This window comes from Cheilinus undulatus, linkage group 19 (genome assembly GCF_018320785.1).
Source record: "Cheilinus undulatus linkage group 19, ASM1832078v1, whole genome shotgun sequence".
Lineage (NCBI taxonomy): Eukaryota > Metazoa > Chordata > Actinopteri > Labriformes > Labridae > Cheilinus > Cheilinus undulatus.
The window spans coordinates 3,746,019-3,766,324 of record NC_054883.1 but is presented as its reverse complement, the minus strand read 5'-3'; the positions used below and the strand labels follow the sequence as shown (position 1 = coordinate 3,766,324).

At 40.1% G+C, this 20,306-nt stretch overlaps 1 protein-coding gene across 1 annotated transcript in view; it reads right to left on the bottom strand.

The window, feature by feature from the left end:
- stau2 (staufen double-stranded RNA binding protein 2) overlaps nucleotides 1–20,306 on the bottom strand; it is a 190,096-nt gene that overhangs the window by 88,440 nt on the left and 81,350 nt on the right. The gene's annotated exons all lie outside the window — the stretch shown is intronic.

The following is a 20,306-nucleotide window of genomic DNA, read 5'->3' as shown; positions in this document are numbered from 1 at the left end:
ATGGGTGTAGATGACGAAGAGGTAAAAAAAAAAAGAAAATAAAATTAGTTTATGAAAAATTGATTAATTTACGGTGCATGCCGTTTAACAGCAAATACAACTGAATGGAGAGAACAGTAATAACACAACAGCATTTTTATGTCAATCTAAGTGGCAGTAATGCTCCAAACTGTTTGTGAACAACTACCAAACAACAGGAAGAAGTAGGCAAAACAAAACACGTGAGAAGGAAAAGGAGAAGGACAGTCAGATTAGAAGCTAGAGCAGCAGAGCTATGAGACTCCTCTTCCCTCTCCTCAACAACTCTGTGTTTTTTTTAAAAGCCTCTGGATGTGAAAGCAGTGGTGATAAATTTTAAGGCTATGCACAGATATGAAGAAGTAGAGAACAGCAGCAAGTGTGCATCTGTTACAACATCCCATCCTGTGTTTACATAAACTAGTCCAGGCTGCTTCTCAAGTCTTGTACGGCTTCTTGCAGCATACTCAACTAAATGAGTTGAGTAGAGGCAGAAAAATTGGAGAAAATTTAATGAAAACTAACAGAACACTCATTAAACTTTCCAATAGCTGTGGGTTTTTGCTTTGGGGGGAGTAAACTGGTATCAATGTCACCTCTAGATCGACAGCAGGATTACACTCTGCTAGAAAATGGATTTTGGCAATACCTTCATTATGTTTAATCTAGGGCTGGGCAATTAATCGAATTTTAGATAATAAACATTTGTCCTACTGCAGTTTTCAAATCACAAAGGTGCAATAACTCTCTGATGTAAAATGTGTTTCAAAGTACCAGTTTAATATGTTTTTTGAAGCAAAGATCCACACATCCCGCAAACATTCAAGTGTCATTTTTTTCTAGAATATTCAGCAAAATTCCTACTTTTCTTGTTTTTTGTTTGTCTTATCAAAAATTACAAAGACATGTCATAATTACCTTTAATACAGCAATTCATATTGAATTTGCAATGAGTTGAAATAATAGCAATTTATGTTTTTTTTTTTTAAATATTCAGTCTTAGTTTAAAGGGATACTTCAACATTTTGGCAAATTTGCCCATTGCCATAATCCGTATAGTCTTAGTAATAGGTTCATTACCTTTAGTTGTCTGTGCAAGCTATTTTTAGATCGGCGCTGTCAAGGTGGGAGCTGCTGTGCCAACGCAATGGAGTCTTACGATATTCCAGCTTATCAAACTCATCAAATACACAATCCAACAACTCCAAAACGCTCTTGTGGACAAGTTGTGACCTGCACATTCACCACGCTATGAAATAATAACATATAATTATGTAACATTACGACACATGAAGCAAATACTCGTATTTCTTTAGTAAACCACTGGGCGGAGTGAGACAATGCAGCAGCCATGTCTGGAGTGTAGTTCCGGCTTTGCGTTTGCCTCTAAAACAACTCCGTCCCGTAATGTTCCATGATTATTTCATAGCGCTGCTAAGATAGATTATCTTGAAAATCTCATTGTTTTTCTGTAATTCAACTAAAAAAATAAAGCATATTCTCGATTTATCACACAACAAAGTGAAATATTTACATTTAAATCTTGATGGTTATAGCTTAGAACTCAAGAGAATAATTTAAAAAATGTGGAAAATTCCAATTACTAATCAGCTAGTTATCACTAAACACCTGCAAAGGTTTCCTGAGCCTCTAGTCTCTCATTCTGGTTCAGTACACATGACCAGAATCATGGGGAAGACTGCTGACCTGACAGCTGTCCAGAAGACAATCAGTAGCTGTGTTTCCATTACCCTTAGAAATGAGTATAATCGAAATAGCGCAACAAAAAACTGGTGATGAATATTGAAAAACCTCTGAAATATCACTAAAAGTTTTTAAGCTTTCATAAGGAGGTTTTCAGATGTTTCAATATAGAAACATATCGCAAAAGTGCAACTGAAACACTTTTTATGCATTTTCACATCACAGGGCGTAATGTACGGTGAAATGCGACCAGTTAACTCTGAGGCAACATGGTGTGGTACGTGTGGACAGAAGAGGAGACGAGGCTTTTTTAAGCATCATATACCCTTACATGTGGCTTTTGCCATAAATATGGACTTTGCCTCTGAACCATCATCCATTGCCTTCGTCTTTTGTTCAAAATTGTCAAGGAAACCTCTGTAGTTGTAATCATAACTGTAGCAACAAGCAACAGGTTTTGAGCTTCCTAGCAGCAGAATCTCACGAGATGAGATTTTACGAGAATTGCGAGGCTCATGCCCAAAACTTCCTTCAATGGAAACACATAAAAAGCACAATTGTACTGAGTCAAAATTTAAGAAATATCGCTTTTATTTTGCGTACTCTGTAATGGAAACTACAGCCCAACCGACTGATCGGTGGGCCGATTATAGTGTATCACAGATCAATCAACGTCGGCCAATATGTAGTGGATATATTAACTTTTTTGCCGTGCGGGGATTCTGTCGCTCTGCTCTTGTGTGTCCCTGCTGAACTCAGCCCAAGTGCCTGGCCCCACCCCTCACACACAAGCCTTGGCTACATTAGAGAAGAGGACTAGGACCAGAGAAACGGCGAGAGACAGTACATTTTATTTACTCCATGGTAAGCTGTGACTTTATAAAACGATATAACACTACAATAACGCTCTCGCGGAAACACGCTGTTCGAGGCACTTCAAGGAGAGCATGCTAGTTTTTCATGTAAGTTTTAGAAAGCGTATTACAGCGTTTTAATACTGTAAATTCACATGTCCACCATTATCTATTAAAAGACTATTATACAGCATTTTAACATTGTTTAAGTTGCTTCTTTGTGAAATAAACAATGATAAATTCAACTGTAAATTCACATGTCCACCGTTATCTAATAACCCGTTTTAAAGTTGTGTAAGTTGCATATTCGTGAAATAAACAAAAATATATGAAACTGTTAATTGCTGGATATATCGGTTATCGGCCAATATACTGGATATCGGCTTTTTTTTAGCCCCCAATATCGGCATCGGCCCCAAAATTCCATATCAGTCGGGCTCTAATGGAAACCCATCTACTGACACCCTTCAGGAGGAGAGTAAGCCACAGAAGGTCACTGCTGCTCCCAGAGTATCAGATCATATTCACGTAAAGCACAAGATGCACAAGCAACAGGGAAGACCGCAGTCTTCAGAGGACTGCAAAACAAAGCAGATACAAAAACTTACAGGAGCTTCACAAGGAGTGGACCGATGCTGGAGCAGTGGATCAAGAGCCGTCACACACAGACGGGTCCAGGAAATGGACAACAAGTGTTAAGTTCTAAGTGTCAATCTTGAACCACAGACATCATAAATGTCTCATCTGGGCTTACAAGAAGAAGAACTGGATCATTTCCCAGTGATCAAAGTTCTTTTTCAGATGGATCTAAATTTTACATTTCAATTGGTAATCTAGGTCCCTGAGGAAGATCAGAGAGGCACAGGATCCAAGGTGATTCAACATCAGTGTTTTCAGTTTTCACAGTCAGTGATGATTTAGGATGCCATATCATCTGTTGCTGTTGTCCACTGTGCTTTATCAAGGTCGAAAGTCAACGCTGTCAGCCGTCTGCTAAGAGATTTCAGAGCACTTGCTTCCAACTGCTGAGAAGCTTTATGGAGATACTGATTTCCTTTTCCAGTGGGACTTCCAGAAACAGGTTTGCTGATCACGGTATTAGTGTTTGTTTGACCAGCCGGTTGGCCTGTCCTGAACCCCATAGAGAATTTCTGCAGAAATGTCAAGAGGAAGATGAGAGAAACCTGAGTCAACAATACAGATGAGCTAAAGGCTGCTATTAGAGTGGCATGGGCTTCGTAACACCTCAGCAGTGCTACAGACTGATTGCCTCTAAGGCTGAAAGACATATCCTTATTGTATCTATATCAGGATATGAACATTTAAGATATTAATATCACAAAAATCAACGATATCGGAATATATTTTCCCTGCCTGCCCTGCATGTACAGCTCAGGCAGTTGCAAACATCAAGCATGTAAGATTTGATGTGAATCGTGAAGAATCAACTCTACTCCCCCTCCCTTCCTGTTCTTCTTCGAAGCTCTGAGCTGCAGCAAAATGTTTGATTTCTACTTTATTTATTGGTGACTTTATGTTAATGTTGATGACTGACAGTGAGTTCTAATCAATAAAACTGCACATCCCACATCCTTTCGTATAATGATGTTTTTACTTTTCTGAAAAAAAGCTTAATTTCCACTGAACCCATAGTCACATCGAGATCGAGATATCTGGCATGAATATCAGGATATTAAATTTTGTCCATATCGTTCAGCCCTAATTGCCTCCATGCCATGAGGCATTGATGCAGTAATTGGTGCAAAAGGAGCTCTGACCGATTTCTGAGTGCATTAATGATAACATCTTTTTTTTTTTTTTTTCCATGCCTTTATTAGATAGAGGAAGACAATAGACTGGAAAACATGGAAGAGAGTAGGGAGAGACATGTGGTAAAGGGCCACAGGCTGGATTTGAACCCGGGCCGCCCGCATACATGGTGCGCATTTGAAACCATCTGCGCACCAGTGATATCGTCTTTTATTGGTATTTTGTAGTTTTCTAAAAACTTGAGATGGTGCATTTAGGACTGAACGATTTGGGAAAATAATTTAATTGTGATTTTTTTAAAATTCAATATTGCGATTTAATACGCAATTATTACTTATAAGTTCCCTATCTCATGTATTTTCTAATGAAAACAAACAATAATTCATTCTAAACCACATTCAACATGGAAGAAGAGCTTTTTTTTAACTTTTTTTTTTAAATATGCCACTAGAATGATTGCATGATATGTGATGATATGTAATGTTTAATGTCTCTGCTGCAAAGAAAAGTTTGAAACTGGTATTTTGACTCAAATTTCAGGTAAAAAAACATTGCACCCGCTGCAATTTGAAAATTGCAGCAGGCCATACTGTGATTTGATCTAATTTGCGATTAATTGCCCAGCCCTAGGTGCATTTTTGATTTTCAGGAGCTGTAAGGTGTTATTATCAAGATTAAAACAACAACAACAATCTAAATTTTTCACTTTTTTGTGTGATGAATCTAGATTAAAGTTTAACTTTTTGAGTTGAATCATGGAAAAAATTAACTTTTTCAAGACGTGCACCTTAATTTTGACCTAATTTTTGTACCACAGAGAGAAACAGACCATATGATGTCCATATTGATCCATGATCAACGTTATAAATCAGGTGAAAAAGGACAATAGACAAGGTTTAAGAGGTAGCAGGGTGTAGCAAAGGTAGAAGATTCAGGGGGAGTGAAGAAGAAAATTATTATGGCTTTCATTATCGACCACAGAAATTATCTGCACACATATTTCTCTGTCATGTATTACCACACAATGCCAGGGTGTGTTTGTGCCTGAGTGTCTGCAAGTGTGCACACTGGATCACAAAGCGGCATTCCATCACCAAACATAGATGACATTTTCATGTGGTTTGGCACTTCCAAGCACTATCAAACTGGCTGCTGGGAAATACACACACTGCCTCTTTCTTTCTTTCTCATCCTGAAACACAAACATAGAGACACAAACTGAGCATCCACCAATATCAACAGAGGTTGTATGACTTCATCTTTGACGGGAAACAGCGCCTTCAGCAAACTGACACACTTCGCTTTTAAGATCTTAGAGAGGCGGCAGAAGTCAGGAACAGGTTCGGCTTCAGATCAAAGTTTTTGAGGGAATATTTTGGCAGCTTGACGAAACATCCTGGGTGATTTGGATCTAGGCTAAAGCATGTTTGACCAGCCTTGTTTTTGGTCCAATTTATCCTCTTGTTTGAGCCAGCTGAGCACAACAATGCAGAAAGACTGTGACCCTATCCAGACCATTTATTTGGATGAATCTCTCTTGTTTATACTAGCTTTCTCCTCTCTGACATCACCGCCCTGAAAACGGTCATAACAGGTGGAAGTGGGAAACACCAGCAGGTTGGAGTTCAAAGATTTCGTCACTTTTGTGCTGTCAGTGAAGATGACTGGGAGGAATAAAAGATGTTAAAGGCAAAGAGATGTAAAAAGGAGGTGGGGATGAGTGGATGTGAAAACCATGCAAGAGCCTCCAAAGCCCAGCCAAGGTCACAAGAGACAGGAAGACCAGCTGTATGTGTGTACTGACCAACAGCTGGGAGAAAGCGCATGACTGACAGGCCCCTTCCTGTTTGAGTTATCATCACACTGAAGATACACACATACAACGACAAGGACTTCAACTCTTGTCTAAGGTTTCTGGGAACCTGCAGACAGTGTTTCCCAGTGTGAACAATGAAGTTTGCATTCCTTTTCCAGAGATGAAGAAGAAAAGCAGCAGAAAAATCCAGCTCTTATTACTCATACTACAACAAACTGCCCCATGCCAGCAATGACACAGCTGCTAGGATTTCTCCCCCCACTCCCAAACATGATGACAACTTTAATTTGAATTTACGCAAGTAGAAATCGCAGGCCTGCATATTCTGCATGTAACACAGCAAATAGAAGGTGTGAGCCAACATGACATCAGCTGTGGTGTTGAGGGGGGCCTGGAGAGGGGCGGTGAATGTAATCTGTAGCTGTTTTCATGCGTTGACTCATGACAATTTCTAGAAAATGTCCGGACAGGCCACCCTGAAATCCTTCTAAGTGGCTTTTTCAGACGAAGACCCAGCCTTTGTCGCCTGCGGAGATTATTCAGGCTAAATTATGATAACAGGCATTCCTGTTTGTCCCATTTCCATCACCAGCTTCCTCCATTTTTCACCTTTTTAGCCATTTCTCTAATGAGCCCTGTAACCTAGCCACATCCAGCTACACTGGAACTAGCTGAAATAACATCAGGTAACATACCCTATTATTTGAAAGATTATTCCAAGGCTCCTTTTGTTCCATAACATTAGTATTGTAGCTTTTCAAATGGGATGATTAATTGTGGTTAATTATGTAGTAAAACTCATATCCTTTAGCAATATGTAGCCTGTTTCTGGGTTCTCTCAGGAAAAAAGATTCAAGATGTCTTCCTGTGTGGTGATTTTAAGAGGGATCAGGTAAAAGCCCACAACCTACATTTTCTGTACTCTTATATTACCATCTTTATCGTCTTGCGAAGGTTGCACACCTGTAAGCTACAGTAATTTAGCTCTCTGACTATAGTGATGGTTGTCAAGTACATACCCACAGCCTACAAGTTTTGCTGCCAACCTCTGCTGGTCACTTTCCTTTACATAAGGAGTTTTCTCAATTCAACGAGCACTCCAAAACATTAATTTATTTATCAGTATATTACCATCTGCCTAAAACACCAGATTACACATGAGGACAAAATGATTACTCCCCCCCACTATGAAAACACAGTACAGAACAAGCCTGGCAGAGGTAGGAAGAGAATGATTTTAAAGACCCTGGAAAGAAAACTAGTGAGAGATGTGTCCAAAGACCTCAGTACAACTGACAAGATACTAGTGAAGGATTTAGCAAAGTCAGGAATTTTTAGTCTCAAAGAAGACCATCGCTAGAGCCCTGCACAGAAATGGACAAAGAGATTGCAAACCAAGAAAAACTTAAAAAGATTTGTTTCACACATCCATCTGGAAAACCTCTCATAGACGGCATTTGGGAAAGGGCAGAGCCTTTGAAAAAAAAATGTGGGTGACTGGATGAACGTTCTGTCAGTCACATCTTTACTGGCCAATCAGAGCAACAAAGCACGTGACATAGCCGCTATCAAGGAGTAAACTCCATATAGAACTGCATAACGCGAACCATGGCGACTGTAGACATGTCAGTACATGACTTTTGTCGTTTTTGGAACAAAAACAGCTCACTGCTGTTCTTTGTTCTTCTTTGAACAAAGAAATGTCGTCAAGTTCTGATAAAACAGGCGTTTTATCAGCATCCATGCTAATGTCTCCCGCCATATCTGCACCAGCCTCTTGTTGCTGCTTGTTTACGTCATGACTCAGTTGCACCTTAAAGAACCGCCCCTTGACGCTAATTGGTCCTGTCACTCTCTAACCGGGCCCAAACGGTTCAGACAGGAGCTTTTCAAGACGGTTTCGCCAGTGAGAAACACAGAAATGGGCGAATCCATCTGCTTTGCAAGATTATGTCAGAAAAATAGTTTAATAAATCAATTTTTAGCAGTGGCAGAGATTTAATGCACATTATGCAAAGATTCAAGTCTCAATATTTTAGAATAGTTTACAAAAAAAAAAACTTTAAGTGTTTTATATACATTTTTCTTAATCAAAAGAACAGTGACATAAAAATGATAATGCACTTAAGCAAAGCAAATGACATCACATTTGCAATACGAGCAAAAATAGTTCGCTCATTCTATCTAAAACTGACAGAGCCTAGCCTTACTTCATAAAAGTCATACCCCAGCTGTGATCAGCTGGTAGCCAGCTTCACCTCCCCCACCCCAGCTGCCTCCTTTATAGCTTAAAACTTGTTGCAACCCCATATTCAGATTCATGCTACTATGGATTAACTGCTTTGGAAATAATTTCATTGTTTTCAGTACACATGGTCTTATTTATGGAATTGTTTATTGCTTGAATTTGTCAAAAAAATCCATAAGATTAACCCTAGAATAATTGCATATTAAATCGCAATATTTGGGAAAAATAAAGGATGTGCCTAATGGATCCTTCTTTGGCGGGGGAGAGGATGACACACTTGTTGGCCACTTTGAAGAATCCGTTAAAGTGGGACAGCCCTCGATGGGCTGCTGTGACATAAAATGGGCCTTCCGTGGGATGCTACCCCTGAAATGGGACACTTAAAACTTTTCTTCGTTATCAGTGCTAAATGTAATTAGACTTCACTTCATCAACAAATTAGTGGAAACATAATGGCAAGAGTATGATGCGGCTTTATTACCTGCAAGAAGATGTGAACGTCATCGTCTTACCCACTCCTCTGTCATGAGTTCTTGAGTATTTCTATTTATGTTGTAACGTAAGCTAACCCTTACTTTATTATGCAAAATCTTCATGAGGAGGCTGTCATCAAAAAGTCTAGAAAAAGCAGCATTTTATTTGCACTTGCAGTTCACGCTGAAAATTTGTTGGAATATTCAGGGGTTCTGTGCATGTGTGAAAACACCTCATGTGCGCTTGTCTTGGTGTGTGGGCGTTCCTGTGAGGATGTTTGCATGTTTTCATGTGATTAAGTGCTTGAAGCTGCTGTCAGCTGATGGCGAGCGAAAGCGTGATAGCAAGAAAGAGACAAAAGGAAGAAAGAGAGTGAGACTGATTAAGTAAGAGCGATGGAGTGTGATTGTGAAACTGCATACATGAAGGGGGAGCTATGCAGGGAAAGAGGAGTGCAGAGACAGAGAAGTGGGGAATGAAAGAGTTAGAGAACCAGAGTGTTTGTGGTGCTAGTCCCAGGCTTTTTTTTTTTTTTGGAGGGGTCCCACCCAGAGTCAGCGTCCGGTGGGCCAGGGGAGCGCTGGAGGGAAGCCAGAGCCAAGCATGAGACTGATCGAAAACAGATAGGGCCCGAGCCCGCTGCTATAAATCACCACGGTGGAGCAAGACCCTCACATAGTTCACACATGCACACAGACAAATGCACAGACACACACACACAAATATGCACAGCAGGAAATGAAATGTGGCAACTCGAGTGAAAAGCACTGCTGCAATGCCCATGGGAATAGAAGGGAGAAAAATTACTCTGCTTGCTTCTTTTTCTTCTTCTTTCTTTCTTTTTTTACACTCCCTTCCTGTCTCTTAGCCACCCTGTTTCTTATAGCAGTGCATCCCACCACCACACATGCTACACTCACACCCACTCACCAAGTAGCTGACAGATGGTGTGTGTTTCATTTAGGTAAGTGAGGACTAAAGGCAATAAGTGACCAGCCTGTGACACGTTTACCTATTTTCTTCTCCTCTGCCCTTACATAATGCTGGAATGCTCTTTGTTTGACAGCTAGTATGTTAGCTCAGCTCTAGCCAGCAAACACAATTCAATTAAGCCATTTACTTCTAATAAAAGAGTTGCATGAATCCTATTTATGTCTGCAGATTAATTTGTGCTGTTAGTCGATTAAAAAAATTAATCAAGTTAATCACATCACTATGCTGTTATTAATCCTGATTAATCACAGCATTTTTTAAGTTTAAGTATATTTTTAGGTTTTTAGATTTTTAAAGGTTGTTATTGTCAAGAGTTTTATTTTTATTCTCTTAATTCTACGTACAGCACATTAAAGTGCTGATCTGAGTCCTTATCAATACCACAATCAATACTTTCTATAGTCTGGTGGAAAGACAAAATAAGGGCAAATATTTAAACTCCAAGTGTTCTTAGCTGAGTAATGCTTGAGTTTGAAAGCTATGATTCAGTCTGTCACATCTATTGTAGATCCCTCAAATATAAACACACATTCACACTGTATTTATAGAAGTTTCTCATCAGAAACAACATTTTCCCATTTTTATGTGACATTTGAACACATCATGACACAGAGAATACAGTTGTCCAATTTACTGAGGTTACCTGAATGCATCATATTTTCCGTCTTCAGCTCCTAAAGTTCGCCAATCAACTATAATTTTGTGATTCTACCGTGGATTTCCACACTGGATAAATATTGTTAACAAACGGGACTGTCTCAACGTTTTGGAGCATTTTCAGCATTTATCTGAGCAGCTGAAGAAGAAAACTGTCCTGAGGCAGCTGAGCAGAGTGGTATGACCATGGATTGATCCAGTGTTGCTGTTAGCGTCTTTGCTAACATTAGCAAAGATGTTCTTTGCCTGAGGGTGGAACTTCAGACTTGTTGTGCGTTGGTGTAAAGTCAGTTCATCACTGCAGCATGTACCCACAGCTTTGATTTTATCTTAACTAACATTCTCCAGCTTTTTAAAAAGGAAAATTGCCGTTAAGCAGACCTGGGTCTGTCTCCTCACTCATCACTGCTGGCTGTGTCTGACCCTCTCACCTCTTCACCCCCAGGCACGTAGACATCTATGCTGGAGGACAACGGGAGGAAGTTGTGGTCAAACTTAGTCATATGATTAAACTGTGTTACTATTTTTTTTAATTTGTTAAGGTTTCCAGATTAATCACAGGCATTAAAGGTTAATGTTAACAGCCCTAATATTTATGTTTTTGAACATTACCAATTGCCACATATCTGACATTTTAAGATTAAAGTGTTGCTATTACAGGAATAAAGTTGTACATTTGAGAGCTCAGAGCAGCAGGATCATAAGTAAGGTTGAAATGGTAACAGGTTTTCATGATACCTAGGGATGCCTGATATTGGATTTTTGCTGATATCCATATCGCAACCAACATTTAAATGTAGTTAAGACCTTAAACTTCAGTACTTAAAGCACACAAGTTGAAATTTGAAGAAGAACAAATAACAAACCTTCAGTCCTTAAAACAAACTTTAAAGTGTAAGGAATGATGATAAATACAGACAAACACTTCAGCTGGTGTAAATCTGTTGGTCCAGCCTCAAACTAAATTGACTTGTTTGTTTGAACAGCCAATATTTACAGCTGATACAGGCAGATTTTTATAGCCAAAATATCTGTTGTAAATATTAGCAGAAATGATGATAATTCACTTTGTAAGCTATTTTTGCCGATACCGATGCCATGCTAACAACATCGTGCATCCCTAATGACAACTGTGATAAAATTCCCTGATGTCTATCATACCATTTAAATTTTAACTATTTAAAACCGTTTGTGATAACAGTGCTACAATATCATAGTAAATACTGTCCAAACAGCGTGCAATGCAGGTTTATTTAGTGGGGTCAATGAGAAAAAAAAAAAAGAAGTCCACAGGTAGACCAGGGACGTAAAGAAACATTTCAGGGATGAGAAGGCATCGCCATCATTGTAAACACTCCAGCATGGCCTGCCTTTGGTTAGGGGGGCGGCTCTCTGTATTGGCGGTGTGCTTGGCTAGCAAGTGGTACACAGTATTTAAGACTCTACGAACTCGGGGTAACTCAGTTCACATCCAGAGAAAATGCGAATAACTTCAGTCTTATCTGGCATGATCTGAAAGTTGAACTTGCCATTCTTTAGTCTCTGTCCTTCATCCATTTTTTGCTTGCACCTGATCACTATGGCACCACTTCCTGATCTCCAGTGTTATTAATATTGTTACATTGACAGTCCTAGTATGATCCCACTGGCTTTAGCTGCCTCTAATCTGCCAAGAATTTTCAAACTCTGGACAAACTCCCATTAGGGACAAATTTAAATCCAATGTTGAAATCTGTTTGAAAATGGCAGACAATAAACTAATTACTCACTTAATGGGAAATCAGGTTTTCAAAAGCCAATAATTCAAGCCCTACTCAGCTATTCCACTTCTGTTAAAAATGTGAATTTGTCTACTCACCCACAAAAATGTACAGATAGTAGCAAGAATAAAGACTCTGATTGATAAGAAGATTTTATTTAAATTATGATGTGTATATCCGTTTTTTTTTTTTTTTGTTTGGTTCTCATCTGTCCTATCAAATGTAACAATATTGACAGACTTTTTCAAAAGCAGCACAACACTCTACAAACTAAGGAAAACTCAAAGAGGGTCAGGGCTAGGCGCCTGAACCCTAAAGCCCGTTTCAGACTGGAAGCGTCTCACATGCGACACAGCTGGATTTTTAGTTTGATAGCAGGTTAAGGTTAGGTCATGGACTGGAAAATTATAAATGGAGAGCCATATTTACCTTGTTGTAGCACATACATACATCCATGAGGGTACAATATGTTTAGAAAGTGTGCCCCGATAACCCCAAAGAAGACCACAAGCTTAAATGTGCCTGTTTGATAAAGCTGTTCTCTAAAGATTCATATTAGTGAAGCTTTCTGTCTCCACATTGGTAGAACATGCCAAAGGAAAGATAAACACAGTATCAGTGCACTTCTGGTTTGAGCTTTTCAAATTAAAATCATGGTTTTGCGTTTCTATAGAGAATGCTTTAGTTTAAATAGTTCCCGACACACTTTCACGACACAGTGAATCAAGTTGCTTGTAGGGGATTTATCGAGGTAAAACGTATGAAGAAGGACTGGGCTTTGACAGCAGGAAGTTGCAGCTGACATGCAGCAAACTCATGCAGCGTGTTGTGTAAAACACGCAGCGCCTTGTGTGAAATCCACATTGGCAGGAGCTGGAGCAGACACACGTGGCACACGCAAGCAGCGTAACAGGCTTCCAGTCTGAAACAGGCTTAAAGGTTAAGTTTAGGATAAGGGGGAGGGGGATAAAACTAAAAAGAACTCACCACAAACTAAGGAGAAACCCAACAAGGGTTAGAAGATCACTTCCTAGCTAAAGGTCTAGGTCACCTCATTGTAGAGGTCTGCAGCAGATGAGCCCAAAACGCCCAACAATAGAGGTCTGCAGCCAGATGCCTCTCAGATTTTCAGCATATTATAGCGACACCATGATAATATTGATAACATGTTCAAGTGGGAATAAAGGAAAACTGTATGCTTCATTGCCTGCACAGGGTTGAATACTGTTTATGTGATTCCTGACTTGATATGATGTTGACATAGTAATGGGATAAACCATTGGCAGTCTGTAGTATTTTAATTTGAACCTGAAATCAGGACTATAATGTTAGTTCCGGCAGGCTATGGAGTCAGGCACTACATTACTATTAATTACGATAAGTGAGATCAGCTTATCTCATGCAAGTCCTCATCTGCTGTTGGCCAGCTGATTCACCGTAAGCATGCTATTAGCTAAATGCACATATTCAAATTGCTCTGACTCTGAAAACCACTTTTTGCACCCCTCCCCCACCCCAGCTCCTCCTTTTTTCTGCTTCTGACTAAATCAATGTCACCCTGTTGTTACTGATGCCTTCTCTTGAGTTTTTTGCTGACTCTCTCCCTGCCGCAGGCTTCCACACAGTTGATTTCTAGTTGCTAGTAAATAAAAAAAGTATGAAGTAGCAAAAAGGAACTAAGCCAAAAAACAGCTTGTAATACAAACATTCATCTTAACATGGGGGCGGGCGATATATCGAGTATACTCGATGTATCGTAGCTCTTGCTACACATGATGTATAAAATGACTATATCGCGAACACCTGAGTATAAATTATGTGGAAGTTTTGAGCTGTCAGCGTGCATTTCTAGCTGGAGTTTTGCTTCTCCCATTGTCCCTGAATGCATCTCTCACAGCAGAGAGCTCCCTCCCCCGCCAATCCAGATAACCTTCCTCCGCACAAGCGAGTTTTGTATCAGTGGAGGAGAGAGGAGGTAAACACTACGGGTAAACAGAGCAGCAATGGCGAGTTAGCGGCTAGTTATCTGCATTTAGAGATAGACAACGCCAGGATTTTAAAATCTCATAAAGACACTCCAGCCAGAATACGAGACTTTGCCTGGGTGCAAACACTATGCTAAAACTCCCTGCCAGAGTCGTACATGTCAAAGAGAAGACGGCCCAGCAGTGGACAAATGTGATCCACTTCTCCACAACTACGGAGCCTTATCTCAGCCTGACAGCTAAAAACACAGACAACACAGAGTTAAAATGTTCCTGCCTCAAAATGAAATCCCCCCCCCATGATAACACAGGAGAGCTTCTTAAATAAGCTCTAAAGACGCTCCCATGTTATGAACTTGTCAGAAACTGGCCCAGCTTTCATCAGCACAGGTACTGGACTTATTTAATCACAACTGGGAGCCTAAATGGTGGACGAGACTGCAGGGTTTTAGCCTGAATGGTGGACTAGACTACAGGGGTTTGGCCTTTGGCTGCATACAGGATTGGTGAGTTTTGTGTAGGACTGCTTCACCCTTAATGAGGAAAATAATCATTTTATAATTAGCAATAGTAAACATAACAGAAAATATTTCAGGACTGTACATACACTGTAAAAAAACGAGTATTTCATGGTTTATGTATTTTTTATTAGGGCTGTCAATAGATTAAAATTTTTAATTGCGATTAATCTCACAAATTCCATGGTTAACTCGCTATTAATCGCAAATTAATCACACTTTTTTTGTCTGTTCTAAATGTACCTTACAGTACTATTTCTCAAGATTTAAATACCCTTATCAACACAAGTGGACAAAAATGCTTTCTTTATGCAAATGTTTGTTCATGTCAACGACCCAAAACAACAACAGATTAAGTCCAGAAAATTCTCTAGTCTGAGCTCAAAGATACTGAACGCTGCAAAAATATGCTGAGAGCATAAAATGGTAAACTCAAGCCACAACAGATGGAGATACTGACCTTAATTTAACATTACTGAATAATACCACAATGTAGAGTCAAACTTTAGACTTCTAGAAGTTAAATCCTCTGTTCTCAGCAGCTGAACACCGAACAACAGATCTCATCATCATACATGGACATAAAGAAGTCAAGTCTCTGCTGAGAGCTCAGCAGTAAGGCACTGACACATCTAATGGTGTTTCACTGTTCTGATGTGAGTAAGGTGGACACATCTGCCCTGCTCAAGAGAAAAAGCAAGCAATTACTTTAAAAACGTCCGCTATTATTTATCATATTTTTACTTTCAAACTAAAAAATGTAGTCCAAATGTAAAATAAATGCTGACAGTAAGAAATGACTGTCATCACTCCAGTAGATTTACTGGAATGATGTTAATAAACACACATGTGAAGCTGCTTTTCAAAACTCATGAACACACAAAGTAAAAGAAGTCTCAGTGGAGATCTTTTAAGGTGTACTAAGAGGACTTGACTATCTTTTCATTCTTCAGATCATAGAAGAGCTACAGATTTAATCTAAAACCATTTTTTTCTTCCTAAATAAAGGAGACCCACAGTCTAATAATGCTTTCAGCTTATATTATGATACTCTACAGAGCTCTACCTCTGCTCTCCTGTCACACACCAGCCTCTGCTGCTCTGTCTCCTCCTCCTCCTCATGATGCAGCTGTACATTCACCAGCATCAGACAATCTCCTGCAGAGTTTCTGACATTTTTGAAGCGTGTTGATAGACTGTTTTTTAAAATTTTGGCGTTTATTTACAGTCCCAGTCAATCATTTTAGTAAGTTTTTCGTTTTTTTTCCGAAAACTTTCACTTTCAAGCAGGAGCTGCGTGAGGATGAGAGCGGATCTTTAGGAGACGTGATTGGACCAGTCAACAGTCAATAGTGCAGCTGTGGTGCCGGTTCATGGCAGATATAATAGCCTACATAAATGAATAAATCATACTGGCCCAAAAGTGCGTCCTGCTTCCTGGTTTGGCAAACTACGGGATGGGTCGAGGGTCACACAGAACGCGCATGCGTTAATCGTGCAACAAAAAAATTGGCGGCGTTAAAAGTAATTTGAGTTAACGTGATATGAATGCGTTAACTTTGACAGCCCTATTTTTTATTTATTGGTAAAAGTTTGAATGAAGTCCTTTTCAAAATAAAACAGTGTGTTATATTTGACTTTCTATTGATTTTTGCCCTTTCTGCATATAATTTTATTAGAAATCCAATAGAACAGTCTATCTTAATCACCAAGCTAGAGTCATTTGGGGCTGAATTAAACATTACACAGACACTCAGAGGACATTTCAAAGCATCGAGATATATATCGTGATATATCTCGTGGATATAGCAAAAATATATCGGGACATACATTTTAGGCCATATTGCCCAGCTTTATCTTAACATTAACAAAAGAATAAGTACCTAGTTTAAGCATTCACTGAACAAGAACAGAGAAAAATAATTATGTGTCTGCTCTATAAACACACTTTTTGCACAAATTGTGACATTATCACTGGTTATCATGCAAAACCTGTTACAACCATGTTGAAGCGAGAGCGTACTTCTACGGGGTACAGTCCTGCACGCTGATTCATTTATTCCCACTTCTATTCAATAAAAAACACAATCCATCAAAACAGCTGAAAACCCAGAAACATCTTCCATTCAGCAACCAGAGACACAAACAGAAAACTGAGAGCAGCTGTGTCTGTTTGAATGAGTTGTAAACGGTGTTTACGCAATAAACATTATTCAGACATTATCGACGTGTGAGCATTGTGCGGTTTGGGCAACTTTAAAGGGATAATTAGCAGATAGTTAAGACTCACACTGAGTATGAGATAAACTATGAATAGAATGGCACAACACCAGATGCACAGTCAAAGCCAACAATAGGAATCATGACCAAATAAGGAAGACTGCGTTTCCCAGAGGGCTCTGCTCTGGAGGTATTGGGCAATGCCTAGAACTTGGGCTACCATAGAAACCACAAGCATCAAAATAGTTTACTCAAGCGACAAGCACTGATCTATAAACACAATTTTGATGATATATCTTTCAGGAAATTGGAGCAAATCACACATAAGCTCTCTATGGACTATGTCAGTTTTCTTCTGGATTCTGTGTTTAGATTTTGGAGCAAACTAAATAAGCCACAGTGATTCGTCTTACAGGCTGCTTTGTGCTTTTTAACATGGGAAAGCTGAACCCTAACATTCATTCTCCTCTCCTGACTGAGGCTGTATACCTCGTGTAAGAGTGCTTCAGCCCTGCCAAACAGCCCCATTAAAAGAGAGTGACAACAGCACATTTGAATCTAATAAGGCTATCTGTTTGTTTTCCACTCTGCTGCTTCACATTGCAGACTGCTCCTCTGTCCCCTAAACTGCTCTCTCTCAAGCTGCTGGCATTTACTTCAACTGGCAGCCACAGTGTGTCCTTTTATTAAGCTGGGACCATCATAGCAAGTCTGGCTCAGAGATTATGATGCACATAAATCTGTTAAAGCAGCATAGATTCTTTGCATAACTTAATGCACCTGTAATAAATATAATGTTACAAAATTCTTGTGAAATAAATGGAAAAATAACTTCCTGGCCAAACTCTGCAGACCAGGACACTGAAAATAGAACATGGAGTCTTGAAATAGCGGTTGACTTTTGCAAGGAAAGATTTTTTATTTTGATTACAGAGAAGACAGCCAACTAAACTGCAGATACAGCTGATGCAGACCAGCTGTTTCCTACTAAATTGCATCCTTATGCTTTTAAGGGAAGAGTCCAAACACTGTTGTAAATGAAATATCCCTTAAGGCCATCCTATTCCCATGTAAATTTGACATAAATCCTGTCATGAGACAATTTTGTGTTTGTCTACACTCAAAAATGTCCATTAGTTGAGAAAGTTTTCCATATTAGAGTGTGACCAAAGGGGATGTCTTTCTCATGTAGGTCCATTCGTCTCACAGTTTGTTTCATCTCTGAGAGGAATTATCAAACTGTTTAGTTAAATAAACAGGTTATTGTCAGCACACTGCAGAAGGAGGGGTGTCTTATAAGAAATAGCAGCTCTATACCTGCAGAAATACTGTTTCTATTAAAAAGGGACTTAAATACTCATTACATTAAAGGTACTTTTTCAACACATTATGAGAGTTTAAGTGTCCACTCTTGCAACTATATGCCTGTACTTAGACAAGTCCACAATGTGCACACAACCACAATCATGGGAAAGACTGCTGACATAACAGTTAGGCCGGCCAATACCACAGGATTTTAAGCCCGATTTTAGCCAAGATTTGCCTCCCCCGACGATCGTGGGGGCGTGTACCGACTGGAGCCTCATCGCATTTGTCTGAGTAGTCTGCATGTGTGTGGTGTCAACATGATTAATTTATTGCTTCAAATCGCGTCGCAGCCTCCGAAACCCTGAATCGTAAATATCAAACATGTCTGATATTTACGATTCTAGGTTGCAGTGCTGCTGGTGGAGTACCCACAACAACCAATGAGAGCGAGCACACCGGGTAGCGTCACCAGATGAATCATACGTACTTTCACCGCCCACAACCATAAACACAACAGAACCTTAATTCCAGCAAGGATTTCGTCCTGAGTCTTTCCCCTGTTTTATGATTGTTGCTGCACCTGTAACACATGCCAGGACAGCCTGTTGTGGAAAGACAGCAAGACGGTATCAACAGACATCCGTGTTTTTTTTTTCTGAAGTCGTGTGATCACGCGAGGTCGTAGGCAGGTCTGCAGGTGTGTGGTCTCAAGTGATCTGACAGTCAGGCTGAGTCGTCTAGTGTGTGCGTTCAAAGGATTAAAGATAAAAAATCTTTGGAAATTGTCCTAAAGTCTGTGGTCTCCCACAGTTCAAAAATCGTTTCAGATTAAAAAATCGTCTATTGTGTGGCGGGCCGTACCAGGAAAACAATCCATGACACCTTCAACAAGGAGGGTAAGCCACAGAAGGCCACTGCTGAAAGGGCAGGCTGTTCTCAAAGTGCCATATCAGACCAAATTCATAGAAAGCTGAATGGAAGGGGAAAGAAAGGTAAGAAAAGGTGCACAAACAACAGGGATGAGCTCAGCCTTCAGAGGACTGTCAAACACAGCAGATTCAAGAACTTAGGGGAACTTCACAAGTAGTGGAATAAGGCTGGAGTCAGTAGATCAAGTGCCACCACACAAAGATAGGTCCAGGAAATGGGCTACAAGTGTTGTGATCCTTGTGTTGAGCCACTCCTGAACCACAGACAACGGCATAACCTGCAATTTCAACAGTGCTGCGGGTTTGCTCCGACCAAAGGCGAGCAACCTCGCCCACTGGAAGCGTGTCTAGAGCGCTGCGCCGCAGCAAGCAGCCCTGATCAGCAGGCAGAGAACACGGGAGAACTGCGAGTTCACACAGAAGTAGTACGTCAACAGCAGGCGATTTTACCTTTTGAGGTTAATTTATCATTCTTTCCAGTATAAATCCATGATTTCATTGCTTACACCATTAGGTGAGTACATTAGGAAGTTAAAGGTTAATGCTTGCTTAAAGGATCTTTGGTTTTATGTAAAATTCTTTGGCTAAATGTCCACAAAAGTTAACTTTTTTTCGTCAATGGCGCCATTGTAGCTCTGTGACCCACTGACCTCCCGGTGACCCTTTGCCCTCACTGCAGGATGAGATGTTATGTTGATATAGTGATGATTTGCTGGCATGAGTCCGTGCATAGTGTTGTATTTTGAAAGACCCAGATATTCTTCGCTTGTGACTTCCTGTTTGGAGCTTTCTGATCAATGGGTGTTGACGTGGTTCGGCAGCAGCTGGTGCTGAAAATAGACCTGCAGCATGTCTTGAATGACGAGGAGCAGAGTGGCGCTCCAGGGACGTGCCGCTGCTGGACTGAAGCGCTGGCTGTGAATCTGCTCTGATAGACTAGACAGGGGGCATTGTGCTCCGTTGTACGATTCAGAGGCGGATTGCGTCGCAGTCACTGTATGCGGAAATTGGTGGTAAGAGTCTCAGCTGAACTGAGGAGAAAAAGATCTGCA